The sequence below is a fragment of the Babylonia areolata genome, chromosome 26, assembly GCF_041734735.1.
Source record: "Babylonia areolata isolate BAREFJ2019XMU chromosome 26, ASM4173473v1, whole genome shotgun sequence".
Lineage (NCBI taxonomy): Eukaryota > Metazoa > Mollusca > Gastropoda > Neogastropoda > Buccinidae > Babylonia > Babylonia areolata.
Genome location: NC_134901.1, coordinates 9,059,905 through 9,076,517, shown reverse-complemented (window position 1 = coordinate 9,076,517; position 16,613 = coordinate 9,059,905). Strand labels below are relative to the sequence as shown.

Sequence of the window (16,613 nt, the reverse complement as noted above, 5' to 3'; positions counted from 1 at the left end):
TGAAAAGGGGTGGGCTGGGTGTTGGGTATCAGGGGGGGTGTGTGTGTTGTGGGTAGTTGAGGGGCAGTTGTGGCTAGAGGGAGGGTGGGGGGTGGCGGGGTTGGGGCGTGGATGAATGATTTGTTTTGACAGTTTAAGTTTCATCGGGATTGTGCGCCCACGGGTGATTGTTCTCACGTGTTGGATGGTTTCCTGCACAGGTCTCTGGGTAAGGACAAAAGTATGGCAGCAAGCTCAAGACAAAAGGCAGAGAGAGAAAAATATCTTTTGTCTTTTTCTTTGTTATTATTATTATTATTTTTTTTTTTTCCTAGTCCAGCCGATGACACAGGGCTATAATACCAGACCTGAACTCATCCCCACCCCACCTCACCTGTAGACAGGAACCCCCCGTTAGAGAACTACCTGCTGTTTGTTTGTGACCCGTTTTCATATTTTCTCCGCAACGCAAAGAGTTCGACCCAGTCATTATCTCTTCTCCAGACAGGACAGGGAAGGGAGAAGTGGCGGGCGGGGGTGGGGGTGGGGGGGGGGGGGTGCAGCAAACAGGATGGCATCGAGCTGGTCAGCCACACCAGAGAGAGACAGACAGACACTCTCTCAGTCACTGATTTTTTTTTTTTTTTTAACTAAGGCGGTGAGGTAAGCAGAGTTCTCTTTCTTCATTCTTTCTCTCTCTCTCTTTTTTTTTTTTTCTTCTTCTTTCTTTCTTTCCTGCCCATCTTTCTTTCCTCCTGCCCACTTCAGAGAATAAGAGACAGACTAGGGGGTGTGTATGTGGGGGGGTGTGGGGGTGGGGGGGCTACAGAGGGGTGGGAGGTTGGTGGGGTGGGGGTGGGTGGGTGGGGAGGTGAGAAAACATTCGAGGGTAATGACGTAAGAAAGACCCTGACAGTAAGGATGCATTTCTTTCCAACCACCCTTGCACACACACACACACACACACATACGGGGTTGGGGATGGGTGGGAGGGAGGGGAGACATAGACCGCTTTGAGATCGATCACCGCAGCTGTGTACGAATGTATGACTTCGTCTTGTTTCTCAGTTTACTTTATATATTTGATTATTTTTTTTTTCTGCTGTGTTATTTTGATTTACTATTTTTGTGTAAAACATCTGGTTTTTTGTTGTTGTTTTTTTCTTTGATGTGTCTGCCCTCCTCTCTCCACCCCCACTCACTCTCTTGTTCTCCCCCCCCCCCTCCTTCCCATTTCTCTGCCCTCCTCTCTCCACCCCCACTCACTCTCTTGTTGCCCCCCTTCCAAATTTCTCCAGTTGGAGATAATAAAGTTATTCTTATCTTATCTTATCTTCCCCCCCCCTCCTTCCCATTTCTCTGCCCTCCTCTCTCCACCCCCACTCACTCTCTTTAATTGTTCTCTCCCTCCCCCCCCTTCCCATTTCTCTACCCTCCTCTCTCCACTCCCACTCACTCTCTTGTTCTCCCCCCCCCCCTTCCCATTTCTCTACCCTCCTCTCTCCACCCCCACTCACTCTTTACTTCTCCCCCCCGCCTCCTTCCCATTTCTCTGCCCCCCTCTCTCCACCCCCACTCACTCTTTACTTCTCCCCCCCCCCTCCTTCCCATTTCTCTGCCCCCCTCTCTCCACCCCCACTCACTCTTTACTTCTCCCCCCCCCTCCTTCCCATTTCTCTGCCCCCCTCTCTCCACCCCCACTCACTCTTTACTTCTCCCCCCCCCCTCCTTCCCATTTCTCTGCCCTCCTCTCTCCACCCCCACTCACTCTCTTTAATTTTTCTCCCACCCCCACCCCCCTTCCCATTTCTCTGCCCCCCTCTCTCCACCCCCACTCACTCTCTTTAATTGTTCTCTCCCCCCCTCCTTCCCATTTCTCTGCCCTCCTCTCTCCACCCCCACTCACTCTCTTTAATTTTTCTCCCCCCCCCCACCCCCTTTCCCATTTCTCTGCCCTCCTCTCTCCACCCCCACTCACTCTCTTTAATTGTTCTCCCCCCCACCCACCCCCTTCCCATTTCTCTGCCCTCCTCTCTCCACCCCCACTCACTCTCTTTAATTGTCCTCCCCCCCCACCCCCTTTCCCATTTCTCAGCCCCCCTCTCTCCACCCCCACTCACTCTCTTTAATTGTCCTCCCCCCCACCCCCTTTCCCATTTCTCTGCCCCCCTCTCCACCCCCACTCACTCTCTTGTTCTCTCCACGCCCCCCTTCCCATTTCTCTGCCCCCCTCTCCACCCCCACTCACTCTCTTTAATTGTTCTCTCCCCCCCCACCCCCTTTCCCATTTCTCTGCCCTCCTCTCTCCACCCCCACTCACTCTCTTTAATTGTTCTCCCCCCCACCCACCCCCTTCCCATTTCTCTGCCCTCCTCTCTCCACCCCCACTCACTCTCTTTAATTGTCCTCCCCCCCACCCCCTTTCCCATTTCTCAGCCCCCCTCTCTCCACCCCCACTCACTCTCTTTAATTGTCCTCCCCCCCACCCCCTTTCCCATTTCTCTGCCCCCCTCTCCACCCCCACTCACTCTCTTGTTCTCTCCACGCCCCCCTTCCCATTTCTCTGCCCCCCTCTCCACCCCCACTCACTCTCTTTAATTGTTCTCTCCCCCCCACCCCCTTTCCCATTTCTCTGCCCTCCTCTCTCCACCCCCACTCACTCTCTTTAATTGTTTTCTCCCTCCCCCCCCCCCTTTCCCATTTCTCTGCCCCCCTCTCCACCCCCACTCACTCTCTTTAATTGTTCTCCCCCCCACCCACCCCCTTCCCATTTCTCTGCCCTCCTCTCTCCACCCCCTCCCTCACCCCCCCCCCTCCGCCCCCCCCGCCCTCTTCCATCTCGGTCCTTCCCCCCCCCCCTCCCCCAGTTCCTTCTCTTTTTTTTTCTGTAGCAGAAGCAGCAAAGAAACCGAGAATAAAAAGAAATGGACTATCAGTCAGATACAGAGATCAACAGGTAAAGAAACCAGTGAAATAAACAAATTTGTAGACAACTAGATATATATATACTGACAGCTAAGTAAATAAATAAATTGCATTGATATTGTCTTTCTCGTTCGTGTCAAGTGTTTAATAGGTCATAACGATAATAATAACGATGATGATAATGATGATAGTAACAATGATGACAATAACAATAATAATGATTATGATGATGATGATAATAATACTAATAATAATGATAATAATGATGATAATAAAGTAATAATAATAGTAATAGCAGTGAATTTAAAACCAATAATATATCCGCTCAAAGCACAGTTTTGTTTTCTCAAACTTCTTTCTCACGTTGTCTTGTTCTGCTCACGTCCTCCGTAATCTCTCCCCATCCCCCTGAGAGAGAGAGAGAGAGAGAGAGGGGGGGGGGGTCTGTATAAAAGCGGAAGCAGGGGGTGGTGTGTGAAGCCTTGTCGCCAGGAGCTACTCCCTATGAAGAGACCTTTGGGATTTGGTGGGTAAGACGGGTGATCTTTTGTTGTTGCTATAATTCCAGACACATGCACATTCACATGCATACAAATGCATACGCACTTACGAACGCGTTCACAGATGCATACGCCCCCCCCCTCCCCCCCCCCCCTCCGTCACTGCGATGGGAGAAATACACATATTGCGCTAACCACATTTGGTGTGCATGTGCCTGACAGTGACATAACATACGCAGTAGTGAGGCCTTGAATGCATGCATGTATATATTTTTGTTACATGCCTATCAAAGCGGACTTTTTTTGGTACAGAGTTTTGCCCGAGGACATCCTGTTTTGTTGCTGTGGGTTCTTTTTACAGTGTGCACGGCAGGTAATTATTACGCACACACTGGACCTCGGTTTATCGCCTTTTTCCGAATGACCAGGCACACAGTTTGATTTTACAGTCAGACTTGGGAGAAAGGGCGAGACAGGGATTCGAATACTACTGGCAGGTAAGCGTTTCAACCACTCTGCCACTCCCCCCCCCCCCTCCCTCCTTGCGTCTAACGATGCTGGAGTATTATGACGATGCTGGAGTATTATGACGATGCTGGAGTATTATGACTATAAAGCAGTGTACAAAATAGCTGTCCCACATTCTTGGATGAATGACACGCAGTCAGTGATTAGTGTGCCACTCCCCCCCCACCCCCCCCTCCTTGCGTCAAACGATGCTGGAGTATTATGACTGTAAAGCAGTGTACAAAATAGCTGTCACACACATTCTTGGATGAATGACACGCAGTCAGTGATTAGTGTGCCACTCTCCCCCTCCTTGCGTCAAACGATGCTGGAGTATTATGACTGTAAAGCAGTGTACAAAATGCTGTCCCACATTCTTGGATGAATGACACGCAGTCAGTGATTCGTGCAGTAGCTTGCTAGCAAGCTTCCCACTGCCGAGCACTTTTCCTCAGCTGCCCACACTACTGCATGCACAGTCCGGCATCCCCCACACCATAATGCACGCTGGGTGATTTGTGGCACGGAGTTGAGTGGGTGGTGGGGGGGGGGGGGTGAGGAGGGGTTGAAGGTCTACTTATTGCCGGCAAGGTTGTGGCGGGGAGGGGTGTGAGAAGGGGGGGAAGGGGGGGGGTTGAAAATGTGGCTACAGGTCTACTTATTGCCATGCCGGCAAGGTTGTGGCGGGGAGGGGTGTGTGTTTAAAAAATGCGGCTGCCTACTTGTTGCCGGCAAGGTGGTGGTTAGTAGGAGGTGGGTTCAGTGGCTTGTGGGTTGGTCATCTCATCTTCCTCAGTCTCTGACTTCCTCTACCCAGAGAGGATGTGCCGTTTGTCTGTCTGTGCTGATGGAAGAAAGTGCAGTGCTGCTCGGTTGTTTGTTTTTGTGTGTGTGTGTGTGTGTGTGTGGTTTCTGATCCATGCCAATCGTACAAGTTTGGGGTCGCCAGCTCCCTTCGCCCAACCACACCCATCCCTCCCTCTGTTACCCCTAATAACCCCAGTCAACACACACTCTCTTTCTCTTTCCCCTCCTCCTCCTCCTCCCACTTCAACACCCCCTCCACCTTCACTACCTCCTCAACCTCCTCTCCTCTTCTTTTTCTTCTTTCCTTCACCCGAGATTTTTGTTTGTAAATAGAGGTGTTGAGTGGTGGGTGACTCGGTACACTGCAGACATACATGGATAGTTTCCGCACGTGCCACACGGCACGATCCGTCTTTGGTCTCCCCCCTCCTCCACCCCTGCCCCTACCACACCCCCTCACCCCCTTTTTTTTTTTTTTGTTGGTGGGGGTGGAAGCACTGAGCTGAGCTCGATGGGTGGAGGGTGGGAGAGGGGCGTTGTTTTGTCTGCTGACCTCAGACAGTTGAAGGGGGGGGGGGGGGGGGAGAGAAAGGTTTTTCCGGGAAGAGAGTTGGGGGGGGGGGGGGGGGTCACTCCACGGCGGATCGTCGAGAAAGCAGCACCTTGCTGATGGTTTATTTGGTCGAATAGTAACGAGGTGGGAGGGTTGTCGGGTGAGGTAAAGGAATATGGATATTTGGACGTGCGCTCATACTCACAGACGCGCACTTGCACGTGAGAGACGGATTTACATTCGATCTCTCTCTCTCTCTCTCTCTCTCTCTCACTCACATACACACAAGCACAACACATAACACACACGGTATACAACCGTTCACCATTAAATTTACCCCTGTCTGCATTCATTCATTCATTTATCAGTGCTGCCAAAGGTCTTTTCTAGGCAGAGCTACTCGTCACTGTACAACACCACCATAACAGTGCCTTCTCACCACCTCCTTCCCTTACGTTCCTCTCCCTCCAGCCAAACTCTACCCAGTTATATTGCTGAACTCGAGAGCGACCACCATACCAACCACCCCACCCACCCAGACGGAGGCACTTTGCCCATTTTCCTTGTCTTGTCTTCCCTCCCTCCCCCTCCCACCCCTTCCCTCCCCTCCCCCTGCAGCCCCCCCCCATCCCCAACGTATGCAGCTCTCCCTCCCCCTCCTTCCACCCCCTCCACCCGCAGCAACACACTCCCCCTGTTCTTCCCTTACAGGTCGGTTGGTGTCCGAGACAAGAAACATGCAGACCTGGAAGTACTACATCTGTCTGATTTAAAAGAGAGAGAGAGAGAGAGAGAGAGAGGGGGGGGGGGGAAAGAGCGGGGGCGCTTTTCTGCTTCCCCCGCACCGTCGCCGCTCCCAGCTATTTTTAGCATGTAGGGAAGAAGGCAGCAAGCAAGTCAGGGGAGAGAGAAAACGAGAATGATCGAGTGTTGTTCAGTTACCGCTAGGCATTGGTGTCCAAAGCTGACAAAAGACAGGATCGACTCAGAGGTAGAAAAATACGAAGGAATCGAGGGGGCCGAGTCGAAACGAGTACACAGAATGTAAGAACAATATACAGGCAAGCCGCATACAACAAAATAAGGCCAAATGAAAACGCTTAATAGCCAAAAAAAGCGTTAGACGAGACAGAGCGAAAACCTGACAAGGTGGCGTGGAGAGCCTTGGCCAAAGGAATGGTTCAGCGCTTATAGCTGTTAGAGGCGTTTGATTGGCTAAGAGCGGGCCAGACTAAGAGGGGCGTCTTTTCACTGTTAGCCGCGCGAAATTTGGCCAAACAGAGCAAACCATAGGCCTAGTTTGCATCAGTTTGACATGGTAAGTATATGTAAACACCAAACATGGAGTATAATGCAAACTCCTCCTTTTGAACGGTCAGTGTGGAAGTTGGTTTGGAGGGGGGTGGGGGGGGGGCTTCAGACTCAGTACGCGGGGTTCAGTGCAAAGGATGATATGGATGAGAAACTGTCCGTCTGAGTGGTTATCGTGTTTGTTTATTATTTCTTTAATCTTATTTTCACGCACTGTCCTGTAGAAATGCTGTTGCCATTGGGCCATAGGTTCAATTTTTCTCTTTTTTTTTTTTTTTTTTTTCCAGTGAGCGAAGTGCATGTTGCACACGGGAGCATGGTTTATCGTCTCATCCGAATAACCAGACGCTCACTTCGATTTTCACAGTCAAACGGCGAGAGAAGGGGATCGAACCCAGACCCTCACAGACAGTGTATTGGCAGCCGGCTGAGCGTCCTAAACATTCTGTCACCTTCCTCCACTGCACCCAATCTGACAGATACACAAATGTGTGCATGCACTCCGGGTCTGACTTAACTCACTCAGCACGGCCAGTCCTCTCTTCTCCTCTACACAGACCCCTCGGATGTCCAGTGGGTGTCTGAATGACCCAACCTTTAGCTTCCGTCGTCAGAATTGTGGTATTCTTTGTCAACATTCACGTCTTCAGTATAAGAGCCTTCCGCTTGCAATATTTTGATGATGGCAATTGGGGTGAAACGCTGTTAACGTCGTCTCTTTCGCCGTTCGTATGGAAAGAGTTAAAGCGTTGGGTGACGTTGCTGGTCGGGCATCTGCCTGGCAGATGTGGTGTAGCGTATATGGATTTGTCCGAACGCAGTAACGCTTCCTTGAGAAACTGAAACTTGAATATACCCCGTTCAGGTTGGCGTGGAATGATGTGACAAGATAACCGAAAACTGCAGGTGCAGAGGTGTTGTCCTGGTCGTATTCAACGGGACAGTTGTACGGTTATACTTCACCAGAAGTACATGTGTGAGTGAAGCATGGACATCTGTATGTACGTTGATCGATAGACGCGCGCGCGCGCGCACACACACACACACACACACACACACACACACACACACACATACACACACACGCACGTGTACACACACACACACACACACACACACACATATATATATATAGAGAGAGAGAGAGAAGATAGATAGATATGAGAGGGGGGGTTAAAGGTCACTTGGCGTTTTGCAGCCATCGGGGCAGTGAATTTATAACTACACACCGTGTCTATACTACTTTTACTAGGGCTCGGCAGGGGAAGGCGGGGCCCATTTCTCTCCTTCCGCTGCCTTGACCGTCCCCAACCGCATCCACACCTTGTTGGAGTGAGGACAGCTGAAGTGCATTCACCAAGGACACGTCATCAGGCCGAAACGGGGCCTTGATCCCAGCTGAACGCAGGACCACAAGTCCAGTGCCTGATTCTGCTACGACGGCTTTAGTGTTACGTGCTGGGAAGTAGAGTTCTAGTTTACTCCCTGATAGGAAGTCCACGTTGCCCTGGTATTGGAATGTGTCGGAGTGCATTCTGTTAAAACGTATTGCTGTGTTTCGCACACGTCACCCACAGCTGACCGGTTTTCGGTGCAGAAAATCGAAGCTTGCAAAATAGGTCTTTATGTGTTTTTTTTCTTTTTGTTTTTGACGTTGGTGGTTCACCATAGAAAGTATCTGACGACAGCTGTGTGGCTGGCGCGTGGTAGACTGGAGGATGGGAGTGGGGTTTGGGGAGGAGGGGTTGGGGGGGGGGGGGGGGGAGGGTGTTGGGTTAAGGGCAGCAGGGAGGGCGTTGCAGATGAGAGGAAAGGGGAAGGAGGGGCGGTGGTTGGCGGTGTGGGGAGAGAGGGGGGGGCTGGCATGTTATCGTGACCTTGCGGTGCGTGAGGTTTTTATGGCGGTGCCGTGGCCGGTTTTTACCCCCCCTATACCACACCCTACCCCGGCTACTCTCTTTCTGACTGTCTGACTCATCGAATTATAGACACACCTCGATTCCACTTGTTCTCTTAAAACCACTTGAACAACCCATCATAAAAAAAACAACAACAAAAAACAACAAAAAAACCGACCCCATACATCAAAATCTGTCAGGATTTAGAATCATTCTTGCCACACGGTACTTACCAAATTGATAGACAGATGGCTTAACTCACTCAGTACGGCCAGTCCTCTCTTCTCCTCTGCACAGACCCCTCGGATGTCCAGTGGGTGTCTGAATGACCCAACCTTTAGCTTCCGTCGTCAGAATTGTGGTATTCTTTGTCAACATTCACGTCTTCAGTATAAGAGCCTTCCGCTTGCAATATTTTGATGATGGTAATTGGGGTGAAACGCTGTTAATGTCGTCTCATTCGCCGTTCGTATGGAGAGGGTTAAAACAACAACAACAAAACAGTATACCGGAGTTCTTTATGTAGATTCACTAAAGCCTTTGGCGTCATAAACCATGCCCTGCTGAGTGATATATAAACAAAAAGCAATTTATAGATTATCTCCTGAAACACTGAAATTAATTTCATTTCTTTCCAACAGCACCAGATTTGGCATTCACACAGTTCAATTCAAGGTCGTACATTGTTTTCATTATGCGTCAAGGATCTGCCATTATCTCTAGAATAACAGTGTGACATGGTTGCTGATGATGCTACTTTATGCTGATCAGTACTCATACGATTCATCTGACCGTGCAAGAAAATATCAACATTCTTGTTAAAAGGACACGTTTGAATCACACGACTGTCCATCCCCTTAAAACTAAATATTTGATGATTACCACAAGACAAAAACAATAAACCCATTCCTAGAATTCACCAGCCCTCTATATTACTAATGAAAAAAAAAAGAAGTTGTCAATCATAAAATCTTTGGAATAATGATCGATAGCAATCTGTTTTAGCCTAAGCACCTAGGAATTATGTCCAGAATCTTGCTTCAAGACTGTATCAATTAAGAAATTGTAAATAAAGATTTTTTAAAAACTTGCATGCTAGGAAACTATTTCTTCTTTCTCCCGTGCTTTTTCTTTTTCTCCAGTTTCTCAAGTTTAAAGTTATAAATGCATGCGTTTGAAGGATTGGTGTGAAAGTGCTTTGATTTGTCTCTGCACAAGATTCAGTGCAATATAAATAGAATTTATTAATATTTTTTAAAATTATTATTATTATTATCTTTTTTAATGTTCATACGGAGAAAGTTTGGAAAAAAAAAGTCTTGTGTGTTGCAGCTGAGTGCAGTTACACATACCGCAACAGCAGTCAGCAGCACATTGAGGCCCAGTCGTCAGACTACGAGAAACAGGGCTTCTTCCAGCGCTGCGAGTTCCTGATCCAGCTGGGTGACCCCCAGCAACAGATAGAGCTCAACTTCACGCGCCTTTCAGGCTTTGGAGCTCCGCGCCACCACCACAACAACGCTTCTTCTTCACAGAAGGATGGCACGCTGCAACAAGGGCCTGGCCAGAAGAAAGACGAAGAGGAGGAGGAAGAAGAAGAGGAAGAAGCCGGGAGTTCCGAGCACAGAGGAGGAGGCGGAGGAAGAGGAGGAGGTCTGGATGAAGGTGGTGTTCTGACAGACAGTGGTGGTGGTAAAAGTCCGTCGTCGTCGTCGTCGTCATCACGACCAGGGATGCTCACCCCGAGAACCACCACCACCACCACTACCACTGCCCATGGTGTAGTCTTGGGGGGTGTCAAGCTGCCCTCTGTGGTAGTGTCCTCGCCCACCCCTTTGCCCAGGGAGCAGGGTCCCCAGCACAGCCCCACCCACCACCACCACCACCACCACCACAACACCCACAGCTACGCAAACACGAACGCTTCTCTTCGGAGGCTGTGGTGGATGCACGGTCGCTCTCCCCTTCCTCCCCTTCCACCACCAGCACTGGGCACGGACAATTGGGAGGGGAGGGGGAGGCAGGGGGGAGGGAGTGCCTCCCGCCCATGGTGGAGATCCGGGAGGTGACGGTGGAGGGGGAGGAGAGGACGCGGCACCGGATCTGCCGGCAGCAGGACAACACGCAGACCCCCATTGTCTTTCACTACGCGTCCTCCGTGCGCATCGTGTACCAGTGGCAGCGGAGGCAGAGCAGTGGATTTACCCTCTACTTTGACTTCAGCAGCAGTGAGTTCAGTGAGTCCCACACACCCCTACACACACCTGCAGCCTGCCTCCTACCCCTACCTTTAGCCTGTCTGTCCCTGTCCCATCCTGAACCCCACAACCCCTTCCCTCTTCTCTGTGTCGCTAGCTTGTCTGTCCCTCTCCTGTCCTGAACCCCACAACCTCTTTCTTCCCTCTTCTCTGTGTTAGCCTGCATGTCCCTCTCCTGTCCAAAACCCCACAACCCCTCACCTCTTCTCTGTGTCCCTAGCCTGTACGTCCCTCTCCTGTCCTGAACCCCACAACCTCTTCCCTCTTCTCTGTGTTAGCCTGTCTGCCCCTCTCCTGTCCTGAACCCCACAACCTCTTCCCTCTTCTCAGTGTTAGCCTGTCTGTCCCTCTCCTGTCCTGAACCCCACAACCTCTTCCTTCTTCTCAGTGTCCCTAGTCTGTCTGTCCCTCTCCTGTCCTGAACCCCACAACCCCTCACCTCTTCTCTGTGTTAGCCTGTCTGTCCCTCTCCTGTCCTGAACCCCACAACCCCTTCCCTCTTCTCTGTGTTAGCCTGTCTGTCTGTCCCTCTCCTGTCCTGAACCCCACAACCCCTCATCTCTTCTCTGTGTTAGCCTGTATGTCCCTCTCCTGTCCTGAACCCCACAACCCCTTCCCTCTTCACTGTGTCCCTAGCCTGTCTGTCCCTCTCCTGTCCTGAACCCCACAACCTCTTCCCTCTTCTCTGTGTTAGCCTGTCTGTCTGTCCCTCTCCTGTCCTGAACCCCACAACCTCTTCCCTCTTCTCTGTGTTAGCCTGTCTGTCCCTCTCCTGTCCTGAACCCCACAACCTCTTCCCTCTTCTCTGTGTTAGCCTGTCTGTCTGTCCCTCTCCTGTCCTGAACCCCACAACCTCTTCCCTCTTCTCAGTGTTAGCCTGTATGTCCCTCTCCTGTCCAAAACCCCACAACTCCTCACCTCTTCTCTGTGTCTGTAGCCTGTATGTCCCTCTCCTGTCCTGAACCCCACAACCTCTTCCCTCTTCTCTGTGTTAGCCTGTCTGCCCCTCTCCTGTCCTGAACCCCACAACCTCTTCCCTCTTCTCTGTGTTAGCCTGTCTGTCTGTCCCTCTCCTGTCCTGAACCCCACAACCCCTTCCCTCTTCACTGTGTCCCTAGCCTGTCTGTCCCTCTCCTGTCCTGAACCCCACAACCCCTTCCCTCTTCTCTGTGTTAGCCTGTCTGTCCCTCTCCTGTCCTGAACCCCACAACCTCTTCCCTCTTCTCTGTGTTAGCCTGTCTGTCCCTCTCCTGTCCTGAACCCCACAACCCCTTCCCTCTTCTCTGTGTCCCTAGCCTGTCTGTCCCTCTCCTGTCCTGAACCCCACAACCCCTCATCTCTTCTCTGTGTTAGCCTGTCTGTCCCTCTCCTGTCCTGAACCCCACAACCTCTTCCCTCTTCTCTGTGTTAGCCTGCATGTCCCTCTCCTGTCCAAAACCCCACAACCTCTTCCCTCTTCTCTGTGTCCCTAGCCTGTCTGTCCCTCTCCTGTCCTGAACCCCACAACCCCTCATCTCTTCTCTGTGTTAGCCTGTCTGTCCCTCTCCTGTCCTGAACCCCACAACCCCTTCCCTCTTCTCTGTGTCCCTAGTCTGTCTGTCCCTCTCCTGTCCTGAACCCCACAACCTCTTCCCTCTTCACTGTGTCCCTAGCCTGTCTGTCCCTCTCCTGTCCTGAACCCCACAACCTCTTCCCTCTTCTCTGTGTTAGCCTGTCTGTCTGTCCCTCTCCTGTCCTGAACCCCACAACCTCTTCCCTCTTCACTGTGTCCCTAGCCTGTCTGTCCCTCTCCTGTCCTGAACCCCATAACCTCTTCCCTCTTCTCTGTGTCCCTAGCCTGTCTGTCCCTCTCCTGTCCTGAACCCCACAACCTCTTCCCTCTTCTCAGTGTTAGCCTGTCTGTCCCTCTCCTGTCCTGAACCCCACAACCCCTTCCCTCTTCTCTGTGTCCCTAGTCTGTCTGTCCCTCTCCTGTCCTGAACCCCACAACCTCTTCCCTCTTCTCTGTGTTAGCCTGTATGTCCCTCTCCTGTCCTGAACCCCACAACCCCTTCCCTCTTCACTGTGTCCCTAGCCTGTCTGTCCCTCTCCTGTCCTGAACCCCACAACCCCTTCCCTCTTCTCTGTGTCCCTAGTCTGTCTGTCCCTCTCCTGTCCTGAACCCCACAACCCCTTCCCTCTTCTCTGTGTCCCTAGTCTGTCTGTCCCTCTCCTGAAACCCACAACCTCTTCCCTCTTCTCAGTGTTAGCCTGTCTGCCCCTCTCCTGTCCTGAACCCCACAACCTCTTCCCTCTTCTCTGTGTTAGCCTGTCTGTCTGTCCCTCTCCTGTCCTGAACCCCACAACCCCTCACCTCTTCTCTGTGTCCCTAGCCTGTCTGTCCCTCTCCTGTCCTGAACCCCACAACCCCTTCCCTCTTCACTGTGCCCCTAGCCTGTCTGTCCCTCTCCTGTCCTGAACCCCACAACCTCTTCCCTCTTCTCAGTGTTAGCCTGTCTGTCCCTCTCCTGTCCTGAACCCCACAACCCCTTTCCTCCTTCTCATTAGTGTGTTTCTGGTGACATGAATCGAATGTTTGGCGACCCTTTGAAGGCTTTGTTTTGTTGCTTGCAGGTGGTTTTGTGAATTTCACCTCCAGAGGTTAAATCTTTTCATGTGTACCAGTTGGTGATTTTGTTGGGCATGAATGTCATGGCTGGAAAGAATATGAATTATGTATTGTTTGCTATGTTTTGTTTTGAGTGTGCTCAGCATATAACGTGGGGAAGTTATATATATATATATATACACACACACACACACACACACACACACACACATATATATATATATATATATATATATATATATATATATATATATATATATATATATATCTGTATCTGTTTTTTTTTAATTTCCCCGTGCGATGCTGGGAGTCTTTCAGAATAAATAGCATCCGGAACTTCTGGAAATTTTGTGCTAGAAGTTTTCTCTTTTAGAGCTATCACTGTCTTTATCCTCTGCCTTTTTTTTCTTCCTTAACTGTTGTCTTCTTTTTCTGCCTTCCCAGTCCATTCCCCCCCTTTCTTTTTTTTTTTTCATTTTTTTTTTTCAAGCAAGCCTTGACACTTTTTTTTTTTTTTCTCTCTCTCTCTTTTCTGCTGTCTATGATGTTTTTGCTTGGGTGATTAGGCAGTGAAATTGTAAACACTGCTTGGGATGGGCACTAGCTGTCCATTCTGCAGTGTTGTTTGTGTTGGCCTTTTTATATATTTTTTGGAATGTTTGGCTTTAAAGTATTGTATTTTTACTTTTTTTTTTTATTTTTTTTTACAATTTCTTTGGATTCTGGGGATGATAAGTTATTGAAGGAGGCGTCACTGCTTTCAGACAAATTTTTACACTACACCACATCTGCTAAGCAGATGCCTGACCTAGCAAGGTAGACCAACCCGACGCGCTTATTCAGGGGATGATAAATTAAGGGGAATGGCTGAGGTCTTCAGCCCGAAGGAGCTAAATGTGTCATGAACATGTTTATAGACCTGTTTATCTTAGTGGGGTTTTTGTTGTTGTTGTTTTTTGTGTATACATACATGTGACAGTTTTGTGTTTATTGCGGTTGGACATTTGTGTAGTTGGGCAGTCCTGATTTGGCCCTGTGCTGTAGGCTGGACTATAAGCAACAATAATTATGATAGTCTGTATTGTATGATCTGTATCATTAGTTTCAATATCTTAACAGTATTTATTAAACTACAGTTGATATCTCATGACATGATGATGGTCAGTTAATGAGTCATGAATTTTTGTCCCATACTCATTTTTAAGATCACAAGATGAACTGTACGCTTACTTCCTTCTCAAAGGTTAGTGAGGCAAGCCCATTGATTTGAATCCAAGTTCCTATTAAAAATTGCGAAGACTTTGATACATTGCATACTGCGGTCTATATTTCTGTCTGGCCATGACAGTTGTCATCTTTTTGTGTCTTTTGTCTTGAAAGATTTGCCATATTTTTCATGAAACAGTGGCATTTCCCTAAGGAGTGTCACCAGAGTGTAACATTGCCAGTAAAAAAAAAAAAAAAAAGAAAGAAAAGAATTATTTGTGTTGTATTTTAAAAAGAATTCACCTGTGGTAGCTCCTGTGAATGTGAGGGGCTTGTGGTAACATGCCACCCAGTAGGAGGTGAGAGAATCCGAGCACTCTGGATTGAATCCCACTCTCCGCAGTATTTTAGTGGAGTGATGGCCTAGAGGTAACGCGTCGGCCTTGGAAGCGAGAGAATCTGAGCGCGCTGGTTCGAATCACGGCTCAGCCGCTGATATTTCCCCCCCCCCCCCCCCTTCCACTAGACCTTGCGTGGTGGTCTGGACGCTAGTCATTCGGATGAGACGATAAACCTAGGTCCCGTGTGCAGCATGCACTTAGTGCACATAAAAGAACCCACGGCAACAAAAGGGTTGTTCTTGGCAAAATTCTGTAGAAAAATCCACTTCCATAGGAAAAACAAATAAAACTGCATGCAAGAAAAAAAAAAGAAAAAAAAAAGGGTGGCACTGCAGTGTAGTGACGCGCTCTCCCTGGGGAGAGCAGCCCGAATTTCACACAGAGGAATCGGTTGTGATAAAAAGAAATACAAATACAAATATTTTCTCTCCTTCCACATGTCCACCAGTGGTGATCTGGATGCTAGTTAACAAGTTATACAGATGTGATGATAAACCAAGGCCTCAGGTGTAGCCATGCACTTAATGCTCGTAAAAGAACCCATGACAACAGTTGGGCTCTCCTGTGTTTCTGTGTTTTGTCTGTTTGGTCGTTAGAGATGCTATGAAATTCGAGGCACAGAAATTACAAGTTTGACTTTTGGAGACAGACACTCGTGGGGCTTGTTTTGTTTCAAAGAAAGTGGGGAGCTTCCGTTTCAGTTCCCAGGTGGTGTCAAAGCATGCTTACAGGTCCATAGGCTGCACCATATCAGTTAAGGAGAAAACGTGATGTATGCTTTTAACCCAGCAAGTTGGTCTGGCCTTGAGAGCCTGCCCTTGATTAGTTGAAATATGAACTTAAAACAGAATAAGATAAATAAACATGATAAGCAAAAGAAGATGAGAACAGCTGTGTCAGTGTGTGAAGATCCACTTCTGCTGTAAAATAATTCTTTGCATAAAAAAAATTTTTTTAAAGTGTTCAGTCAGCTGATTTTTTTTATATTTCGAAAATGTATAGCATTTGCAGTTATATATATATATATATATATATATATATATGCGAATATGTGGGTTTGTGGACAGGACTGGGTTTGGTAAGCAGGATGACTCTGCATATTATTACCAATTAAAACCATTGAAAGCCATCGTAATTTCATTTACTTCTTTAGGTTCCACAAAACTTTAAAGTTTTAGCATTTAATTAAATTTTGTGATTAATATTGATGGTGTGATTTAAAAAAAAAAAAATCTTTTGCTTGTTTGTTTTTGTGTCTGTGTGTGTGTAAATCGTTGCCATAAGAAAACGGAAGGAAATGGGAGGAGGGCGGGGAGGAAAAAATTTCATTCACCCTTTTTGACTCACTTGTGTAAACAAAGTGAGTCTATGTTTTAACCCGATGTTCGGTTGTCTGTGTGTGTGTGTGTGTGTGTGTGTGTGTGTGTGTCCGTGGTAAACTTTAACATTGACATTTTCTTTGCAAATACTTTGTCAGTTGACACCAAATTAGGCATAAAAATAGGAAAAATTCAGTTTTTTCCAGTCATCTTGTTTAAAACAATATTGCACCTCCTGGATGGGCACAAAAAATAAAAAATGAAGCCTAATTATATGCAAACTGCATTTACTGTTATATATATATTTTTTGTATTCTCTAAACTTGGCATTTTGATCTGAT

General features: G+C 48.6%; 1 pseudogene across 1 annotated transcript in view; it reads left to right on the top strand.

Moving 5' to 3' along the window:
• LOC143300730 (uncharacterized) overlaps positions 1–16,613 on the top strand; it is a 107,954-nt pseudogene that overhangs the window by 31,267 nt on the left and 60,074 nt on the right. Inside the window, exon 3 of the transcript XR_013057687.1 lies at positions 9,813–10,717. The product of XR_013057687.1 is annotated as an uncharacterized LOC143300730 (transcript). The remainder of the gene's footprint in view (positions 1–9,812; positions 10,718–16,613) is intronic.